The sequence below is a fragment of the Lynx rufus genome, unplaced genomic scaffold, assembly GCF_022079265.1.
Source record: "Lynx rufus isolate CCGP_SWC_20201006 ecotype Redwood Valley unplaced genomic scaffold, mLynRuf1.p SCAF_13, whole genome shotgun sequence".
NCBI lineage: Eukaryota > Metazoa > Chordata > Mammalia > Carnivora > Felidae > Lynx > Lynx rufus.
Window position 1 is genome coordinate 44,229,841 of NW_025814827.1, and position 9,858 is coordinate 44,239,698.

Here is a 9,858-nt window from a genome sequence, read left to right on the forward strand (position 1 = left end):
TAGTAATGTCAGAAAAATTTTCAAGGGTGAGCAACATATGGAGCTGTGCGAACTCGCTCAGCTGGCCGAATAAAGAAGAAACCGAGGAGGCAGAGGGGTGAAGCGACTTAGTGTGTGCTTTCCCTCAGCAAAGGGTTAGGAAAAAGAAGCACCTATTGTATTTTAGTAGTTGAGATAGTGTCATGTGTGTGTGTGTGTGTGTGTGTGTGTGTGTGTGTTTGGGGGAAGTTTGGAGGATACTAGGAGGACTGAATAGAAAATATGTAAGTAGTGGACAGCCCACGTTCTTTACCTGAGCCTATCTAGCAAGCAAGGATTGCTTCTCAAACCCTGCAGATGAATGGAAGTTAGTCATTATGAACTGAGGAACAGCACCTCAAAAAGGAAGCCAAAACAATTAAAATAGAAAAATATCATAATTAATTATTCACTTCAGGGAAAAGAAAACATTGTTCAATAAAGGAACATACTCCGGGCACCTGGGTGGCTCAGTCGGTTAAGTGTCCGACTCCTGATTTTGGCTCAAGTCATGATCTCATGGTTCATGAGTTCGGGTCCTGCGTGGGGCTCTGCACTGACCCTGCAAAGCCTGCTTGAGACTCTCTCTCTCCCCCTCCCCTGCTCATGCTCTCTCTTTCAAAATATGTAAATGAACTTAAAAAAATTTAAAGAAAGAAAGGGACATACTCATATTAGTCTATAGGTTTCACTCAAATTGTCTTCTGGGTAAATTTTAGTAAGATATACCACTAATAGCGGTGATTGGGCAGAATACCTATTTCCCCCACACCTTGTGTATAACTGAGGTTTTTGAGCTTTGCTTGTCAGTTACATTTCTTTTATTATTAACAGTTTCTTTAATTATGAAGGAAATGGAGCTTCATTTCATATATTTCAAAGCTGATTACATGTTTTCTCTATAAATTCTCTGTCTCTCTATCTCCATCCATTTCCTACTATGTCACTGTCTTTTAAATATACAGATTTTAAGGAACATTGTCTATTTAGAAAATTTTAATATGGGTGTCATATACATGCATCTTTTTAAAATGTTTATTATTATCCTTTGACTGTATGGGCTTTTTAATTTTTTTGCCATTCAGAATTTTTAAAATAGCATGTAGTAAGTGTAACAAAAAATTTTTATGGATTCTGTGTCATGTGTCCTGCTTAAAAATCCATAGCATTCTAAAATGATAACATTTTATCTCATATTTTCTTTAGCTTCTCTCAAATTGCTTTTCTCTTTAAATCTTTAATTTAGATGTGTGTGTGTGTGTGTGTGTGTGTGTGTGTGTGTATGCATGTGAAGTGAAGTGAGCTTCAAGGCTATTTTCCTTAATTTTTGTTTGTTTGTTTGTTTGTTTATTTTGAGGCAACTACCAAGACTCAACATCTATTCTTGAATTAATTTTTCTTCATTGATTTTAAATATTCTCTGTCTTTTCCCCAGTTTAAAATTTTTCCCTATTAAGGTGTTCAACCTAGCCATTGTGTTTTCATCCAAAATTATACTTTAATATTATTGGTGCTTCATGCCAATAGTTTACTGGATTGTAAAGATTATGTATGTCCACTCAACCTTTAGCCCATTCTAGAAATAAATACATAGAAAATGATATGGAAGAAATGTCATTGGAGGAGGGAGAGATAAGCCCAGCCCATGACTTGACAAGATCTGCCTGTTTTCCTGACTCTGTCAGTTGTTTTGGATTGAGAGGATCCACAGAAAGTAGCTGAAGCCATGCTCATGAATGGTCCACATGAGAATGTGAAGTCAACAGCCAACTTTGGAGAACAAGGGCAACTTTGTATCTTCTGTGTTCTTTAAGAGGAGGAATTAAATAATCAAGACTTGCCTTTGGAGTTCAGAAGAGTCCCAGCTGCCCAGAATGTCTTGAAATCCGGTGTTGCCTCAATGTTTTGGATCCTGTCATTGCTTTGGAGGAAATTTCCTGACTGTTCTTCTGTTACCACATACACTTCTTGATGAAGTTTATGAAAATCCATTGTAGTGGCCATCATTGCCTCTCTTGCGGGTGCTGTAGAAAATGGACTATATTTCAAACATAATGCCCCTAATTTAAGCAGCATGGGTATGGACTGGTCTGTTGTCTGAGATTCTCACTACCTCTCCTGCTATCCTCTCCTCTCTTCCCTCAGCCCCTTCCCTCCTGAGTTTGCTGGACTTATTCTGTGTTTTACTTCTTCCCTGAAGTGCGTGTCTCGAAGGGATCAACCATTTCTTGGGACCACAAAATCTTCACCATCAATACTTAAAAATAGTTTTAGTGTGAACCACAACAAATGTTCACAAAACTACATAAAAGTTACAGACAGACCACCTATATTATTTAGGTGTATACAAATTTAAGACTGATTTAAAAAAATTTTTTTAATGTTTATTTTTGAGAGAGAGAGAGAGAGAGAGAGCACAAGTTGGGGAGGAGCAGAGAGAGAGGGAGACACAGAATCCGAAGCAGACTCTAGACTCTGAGCTGTTCGCAAAGAGCCTGACATGGGGCTCAAACTCACGAACTGTGAAAGCATCACCTGAGCTGAAGTCGGATGCTCTACTGACTGAGTGATCCAGGCGCCTCAAGACTGCATTTTTTTAAATATAAAAATCTCTTCATTATTTAAAAAAAAATACTCTTTATTTTTAGGATTGTCTAGAGAGACAGAATCAATAACATCAATAGGGTGTGTTTGTGTGTGTGTGTGTGTGTGTGTGTGTGTGCGCGCGTGTGTGTGTACAGAGAGAAACAGACACAGAGACAGAGTTTAGGAATTGGCTCATGCAATTGTGGAAACTGTCAAGTCCAAATTCTGTAGGGCAGATGGGCAGACTGGAGATGCAGGGAAGTGTTGATATTGCAGCCTGTGTCCAAAGGCAGTCTGGAGGCAGAATTCTTTTTACCTCCAGGACCTCAATATTTTTCTCTTAAGATCTTCAACTGATAGGATGAAGCCCACTCACATTATGGAGAGTAATCTGCTTTACTCAGTCTACTGACTTAAACATTAATCTCCCCTTTAAAAATGCCTTCACAGGAGGGTGCCTGGGTAGCTCAGTTGGTTAAGCATCTGACTTCAATTGGTTAAGCATCTGACTTCAGCTCAGGTCGTGATCTCACAGTTCCTGAGTTTGAGCCCAAGTTGGGCTCTGTGTGGACAGCTCAGAGTCTGGAGCCTGCTTCAGATTCTATGTGTTCCTGTCTCTCTGCCCCTCCACTGCTCTCACTCTGTCTCTGTCTCTGTCTCTCTCTCAAGCATAAACATTTTTTAAAAAATGCGTTCACAGTGACTTCTAGACTGATGTTTGGCCAAATATCTGGGTACCATGGCCTAGCCAAGTAAACATATAAAATTAACCATTTCTCCTTCTTTACCTCCAAAAATACTATTCTGAAAGCCTAGTTTGTTTTATATGGGTATAACAATGCCAGGTTTCTTTTGGTAAGGGTTTGCATGGTATATTTCTTTCCATCTTTTGCATTCAACGCTCTGTGAACTGTGTCTCAAACTTGCAATAAAGCCTCATATATCCACACTCTCAACTGTTCATTGAGAAAATAGAAGCAAAAGGAGAATTTTCCCAAGCTTCTAAACTTACTACTTACCAGCATCTGTGCTCAAATATCCTGTCTTTTCTCTCATTAGATTGTAATTCCATGAGAGCAGAGACTTTGCTTATTCTCAACACATACCACCATACCTGGCAAACAATAGGCCTACAAAAATGTGTTGAATTACAAATGAATAATAAAATATGCCACTATCAGCACTAGAACAAGACATTATTGTTAATTCAATCGATAAAACTTTGTTATGTGCCTATTTCTACAAACTGAGGATGTAGTAGAGAATAGAACAGATACCCTATGTGTTTATATTTTAGTTGCGTGCTAAATCCAAACTATTCCCTACTGTAAGTGCTCTATCTGCATCATCTCTTTTGTTTACATTGCTTCCAGCTTTATTGGTGTAGAATTGACAAATAAAAACTGTCTACATCTAAGGTGTACCACATAATGTTTTGACATATGTATACATTATGAAATGATGAACAAAGCTAATTAACATATCCATTACCTGACACAGTTACCATTTTGTGTGTGTGTGTGATAAAAACACTTAAGATCTACTCTCAGCAAATTTCAAGTATGCAGTACTATTAACTATAGTCATCATCCTGTATATTAGTGCTTCAGAACTTTTTCGTCTGGCATAACAAACTTTGCACCCTTCAACAAACACGTCTCCATGTTTCCCACACCCAAGCCACCTTGACACCACTATTTCACTCTCTGCTTCAATGAGTTTAACTTTTTAAGATTCCTCCTACTGTTTGATTCATGTCTTTCTGTTTTGGCTTATTTCATTTACTATATGTCCTTCAGGTCCATCTACGTTGTCACGAATGGCACGATTCCATCTGCTGGTGGACACTTGAGTTGTTTCCATACCTTGGCTATTGTGAATAGTGCTGCAGTGAACATGGGGGTGCAGATATCTTTTTGAGATACTGACTTCATTTCTTTGGGATATATATCCAGAAGTGGAACTGCTGGATCCTCTGGTAGTTCTATTTTTATGTTTTTGGGGGACCTCCATACTGGTTTCCATAGAGGCGGCACTAATTTAAATTTTCACCAACAGTGCACAAGGGTCCCCTGTTTTCTGCATCCTCTCCAGTGCTTGTTATCTCTTGGCAATAGCCCTTGTAACAGGTGTGAGGTAATATCTCATTATGGTTGTGATTTGCATTTCCCTGATGATTGGTTGTGCTGAGCACCTTTTTATATGCCTGTTGGCCATGTGTATGTCTTCTTTGGAGACATTGCTATTTAGGTTCTTTGCCCATTTTTAAATCGGGTTATTTGGGTTTTTTTGCTGTTGAGTTGTTTGAAAGGCTTATATATTTTGGATGTTGGTCTCTTATCTGAGATGTGGTTTGCAAATATTTCCTACAATTCCATATGTTATTTTTTGCTCAGTTGATTTTTTTTCTTTTCTTTTCTTTCTTTCTTTCTTTTTTTTTCTTGCTATGCAGAAGCTTTTTAGTTTGATGCAATCACACTTGTTTATTTTTGCTTTTCTTGTCTGTGCCTTTTGGGTCATATGCAAAAAATTAGCTAGCTGTCTGAGAGGATCAAGCCCTGTCAGTTTTTCAGTGCTCTGTATGAGGTGAGAGAGAAACTGGCTTCATGGAGGGTGCTTTGAATTATTGGGCATAAGGCCTCCTTCACTTCCTTTGCCTCCTTGTGGGGGGTAAAACCTCGGTTCAATTCTGCACCTATTCTCAATCTTGCAAGCAGTACCAGCTGTAGAATGATGTGTTTATTTTTACTTTTGATCCTGCCTGTCCCAAGGGGTTGAGGTCTGCCTGGTGTTCAGCACTGGGATGAGGCAAGATAGAACTCAGCCCCACAGAGGGGGCTCTGAGAGGCTAGAAAGCCCAGTTCATACTCCATTCTCACTCCCCACCCTCCAGACACCTACCTCACCATGGAGGAAATCATGGGCCTTGGCAATCTTCTTGGTACTGAGCCAACTTGATTTGGTGGAGGGACTGATGTGGGTAAAGTGAAATTGTTCTTCATACCTGTATCAGTACAACTGTTCTCAGTTCGTGCTCCTCTGGGGTGCTTTTAATTCTTAGCCGGATTCTGAATTTGTCTTCAAGGTACCGATATAATTGTTAAATTGGTGTTTCTTTGTAGGAAGAGATAGCCTGCACCGTGTCTTCTAAATCTTTCAAAATTGCCACCTAAGTGTATTTTCAGATGAAAAAGCTGAGGTTTAACTCTTCCCTCTGGTATCACTACTATTCAGTACTAGTCTACTGTGCTTAAACAGGCATATCATGGCTTATATCCTATACCATATTACAAATGGTGAGGAGAAAAGCTAGCAAGAAGGTTAATCGGAGCTTTCGAGCAACTGTAGCTACAGCCCCAAGATGGCAGTGTTTTCAGTGGCCCTGCCTGTAGGTATGACTGTGTTTGGGACGGGCATGTGGTCTCTGGCTGATCACACCCCCTGAGACTCCTTTTTTTAGCGTTAAAAAATGTTGAATAGACAGCCAGCTTTTGAGAGCAGCCCTGTGCAGAAGAAAGATGGAGAAGCATCTGAGGACCTCCTTGGTGGTTTTGTGGCTTCATTTTTGTTGTAAGTTAATCCAGAGTTTTAGCCAGGTTGACACAGGAAGTTCAGGGAACATTTTCTTAGGATTTTCAGCAACAGTGTATTGCACTGCGGTAGGAGAAGGGAGGAGAATGGGGCCATTTTATATTTTACCTGGGCTTCATTATGGAGAGAAGGAAGGGATGCAAATTAGGAAGCATTGAGAATGGACCATCTATTTCTTTTTAAAAAAATTTTTTTTTCCAACATTTATTTATTTTTGGGACAGAGAGAGACAGAGCATGAACGGGAGAGGGGCAGAGAGAGAGGGAGACACAGAATCGGAAACAGGCTCCAGGCTCTGAGCCATCAGCCCAGAGCCGGATGGGGGCTCGAACTCACGGACCGCGAGATCTTGACCTGGCTGAAGTCGGACGCTCAACCGACTGCGCCACCCAGGCGCCCCGAGAATGGACCATCTATTTCTTAAATCTCACTTTGTTTTTTGAACAGGGGTGAGTGGCAAAAACCAAGTGGAACAGCACCCTCCATCCCAGATCATCCAGGAGGGAGAGAACTGCACATTTCAATGCAACTATACAGTGAGCCCCTTTAGCCATTTAAAATGGTACAAGCAGGGCACTGGGAGAAGTCCTGCTTTCCTGATAATCATGACTGACGATGACAGCAAAAACCCAAGTGGCAGGTACACAGTGACTCTGGATGCAACCTCCAAGCACAGCTCCTTGCACGTCACAGCCGCCCAGCTCAGCGACTCAGCTGTCTACATCTGTGTGGTGAGCGCACTGTGTTCCCCAGGCACTTGCAGCCAGTACCCAAACCTGCACCTGCAGGTTGTTGAGGACACTTAGCAGGTGACGTACTAGCATTGTTTTGTTTGTTTGTTTGTTTTCTTTTTTTTATGTTGTATATACTTTCACTAGTGAGCTGGTACTTCTTTCTTACACATGACTGAGTTTGAGCTTAAGCCAGGATGTCTACACAGCACAAAGTTACCCTCATTCAACACATAAAGTTAACTGCCACATCTGGCTATTCCCAAAGGTAAGACTGCCATGTTGCCTTACTTCTGTTGAAGTAAATGATGATTTTGTCTTAAAGGGAGAAATTGGCTCTGTCTGGGGTCCAGCGACCAGTTCCTACTGTCAACGAAGTGGAAAAGCAACAAGTGGATGGGGCTGATCACAGTATTTGACTAGCTTCCTTCCCCCTGACAGATTTTTATTCCTCATTTAATGGCTATTCAAGTTCTCAGGATGCATTCTGTGGGGAGAGATCTGCTTTACCAATTTATCTGTGCTTCACATCAAGGCACCTTTCCAGATGCGGCACAGACTCATTTATTGTCATCCACGGCTGCTCCTTTGGAGAACATCGCTGCTCAGACTATTATGCCAGCATGAGGCTGGCAGGCACAGTCACTCCGAGGCAACAGGCCAGCTGTCCCAGACTCTTCAGCTAATAGTATCCTAGAAAAGAAACGTAAGGGACAAAATGTCTACATGCTATAGGGTAGTCTTAGATTGCCCAAATTAGCTGTGATGATCTTTTTTGAGACGCTTACAGAAATTTAAATATGGTTTGAGTGTTGGATGAGATAACTATTTATTTTATTTGAAAGGCATATTTTAACTGAGAAAAACAAGAAGGATGTATGAGACATTAAAAATGGCAATCTCGTTGAGTGGTAAGAATACGCTGCTTGACCTGAGCGAAAACTGAGAGTAGCACTGTTAACTGACTGAGCTACCCAGGTGCCCCACCAATTTCTTGCTTCTAGTGTATTTTAATGTAATTTATAAGATGGATCCACACAAGCTTTATGGAGCAGGGCTCAGATACCAGATCATTAGAAGGAGCTACAGTGTCCATAGCCAGATTCCTATCTAGGGGCTCATTTAGTAGATTTTTGCACTGAGAAGAGAGAAAAGAACCTCTCTAGGTCTTCCTTGGGGGAGGGATGGGTTTTCGTTATTCAGTGTGTAACTTGTACATGACAGATGCTGAAGAATTTTATAAAAGAAAAAAGGAAAGAGAACAACCTAGGGGAGAAACAATAGGGGTAGCTCTCCAACTAATCAGCACTTGGTCTTGACATGGTGTGCTTTCATGTTATCTCTTCACAGATCAGGAGTAGCTGAGTGAATATGTGCACAAGGAATGCATCTAATTTTTGGTTGGCTGAGGAGTCCTCAGCTTCCTGTAACAACAGAAGTATAAATATGTACTTGTGGAGGGGGAGGGGGGTACTGGGCGCCGTAGTTGGCTAAGCATCCAACTCTTGGTTTTGGCTCAAGTCGTGATCTCACAGTTTGTGGGTTTGAGCCCTGCACTGGGCTCCATGCTGACAGTGCAGAGCTTACTTGCACTCTCTCTTCTCTCTCTCTGCCCCTCCCCTACTCTCTCTCTGTCAAAAATAAATACATAAACTTAAAAAAAATAAATATGTACTTGGATAAGTTGTTTGGCTTGGTAGTGTCTGAGAGCTCTCAGACTCCAAACTGAGAGTCACTCATGAGTCCAATGAATAGGAAAATGGAGAAGTCTGTGAGATTTTCATTTGTTATTTTCTTCTGGCAGGCTGCACTATGAGTTGATGGGCTTTGGAGATATGAATAAAAAGAGCAGATCCTAGTAATCTTTGCCATAAATCTGGAAGTTATGGAAGGGTGGTTTAGAACTATCATGCTCACATAGGGCAATTATGAAAAAACAATCTATTCTTTCAAAAAATAATCAGCCATTAATAAATCTTTGTCTGTGGTTCCATTTAAACAGAGTCGAACAGCTCACATACAATAGAAACAGAGTCCTTCATTCCTGGGTATCCAGGAGAGAGCACACACCATTTAAATTGTACATTTCCATTGCTTCAAGCAGGATTCTGAGAAAGGGTTTGTGTTTTCAACTTTAATTCAATCAAGCCAGAAAGAGCATGCAGACAAAAGTTCTAAAGAACTGCTTGGAGGGGCGCCTGGGTGGTTCAGTCAGTTAAGTGTCCGACTTCCGCTCAGGTCATGATCTCAGGGTTTCTGAGTTTGAGCCCCGCGTCAGGCTCTGTGCTGTCAGTGCAGAGTCTGCTTCAGATACTCTGTCCCCTTCTCTCTGCTCCTCCGCTGCTTGTTCTCTCTCTCTTTCATAAATAAATAAACATTAAGAAAAAAAAAAGAACTGCTTGGAAAAGAGAAGTTATCTAGAGTTTTGCATATCCCAGCCTGTCATTCTGGAAATGCGGCTATCTACTTTTGTGTTTCACAGCCGAGTGTTCCCCAAGCACCTGTAGCCTGTCCCATGAACCCAGCAGCTGGGCCTCTTGACAGGTGTGGGTGGGAGTGAAGGTGTTTCCTTTTCTCCTTTTTTTTTTTTTAATGTTTATTTATTTTTGAGAGAGACAGAGAGACAAAGTAAGAGCTGGGGAGGGTCAGAGAGAGAGGGAGACACAGAATCCAAAGCAGGCTCCAGGCTTTGAGCTGTCAGCACAGAGCCTGACACTGGGCTCAAACCCATGGACCGAGAGACCATGACCTGAGCCAAAGTCAAACGCTCAACCGACTGAGCCACCCAGGCACCCCAGGTGTTTTCTTTATTTACAGAAGGAATCTTCTATATAATTTTTGCCTCCAAACAGAAGTGAAGGATAATATACCACCTCCCCTATGTGATGAATTTGAATTTATATTGACTTAAATTTCCTTTGGTTGCTTTTGA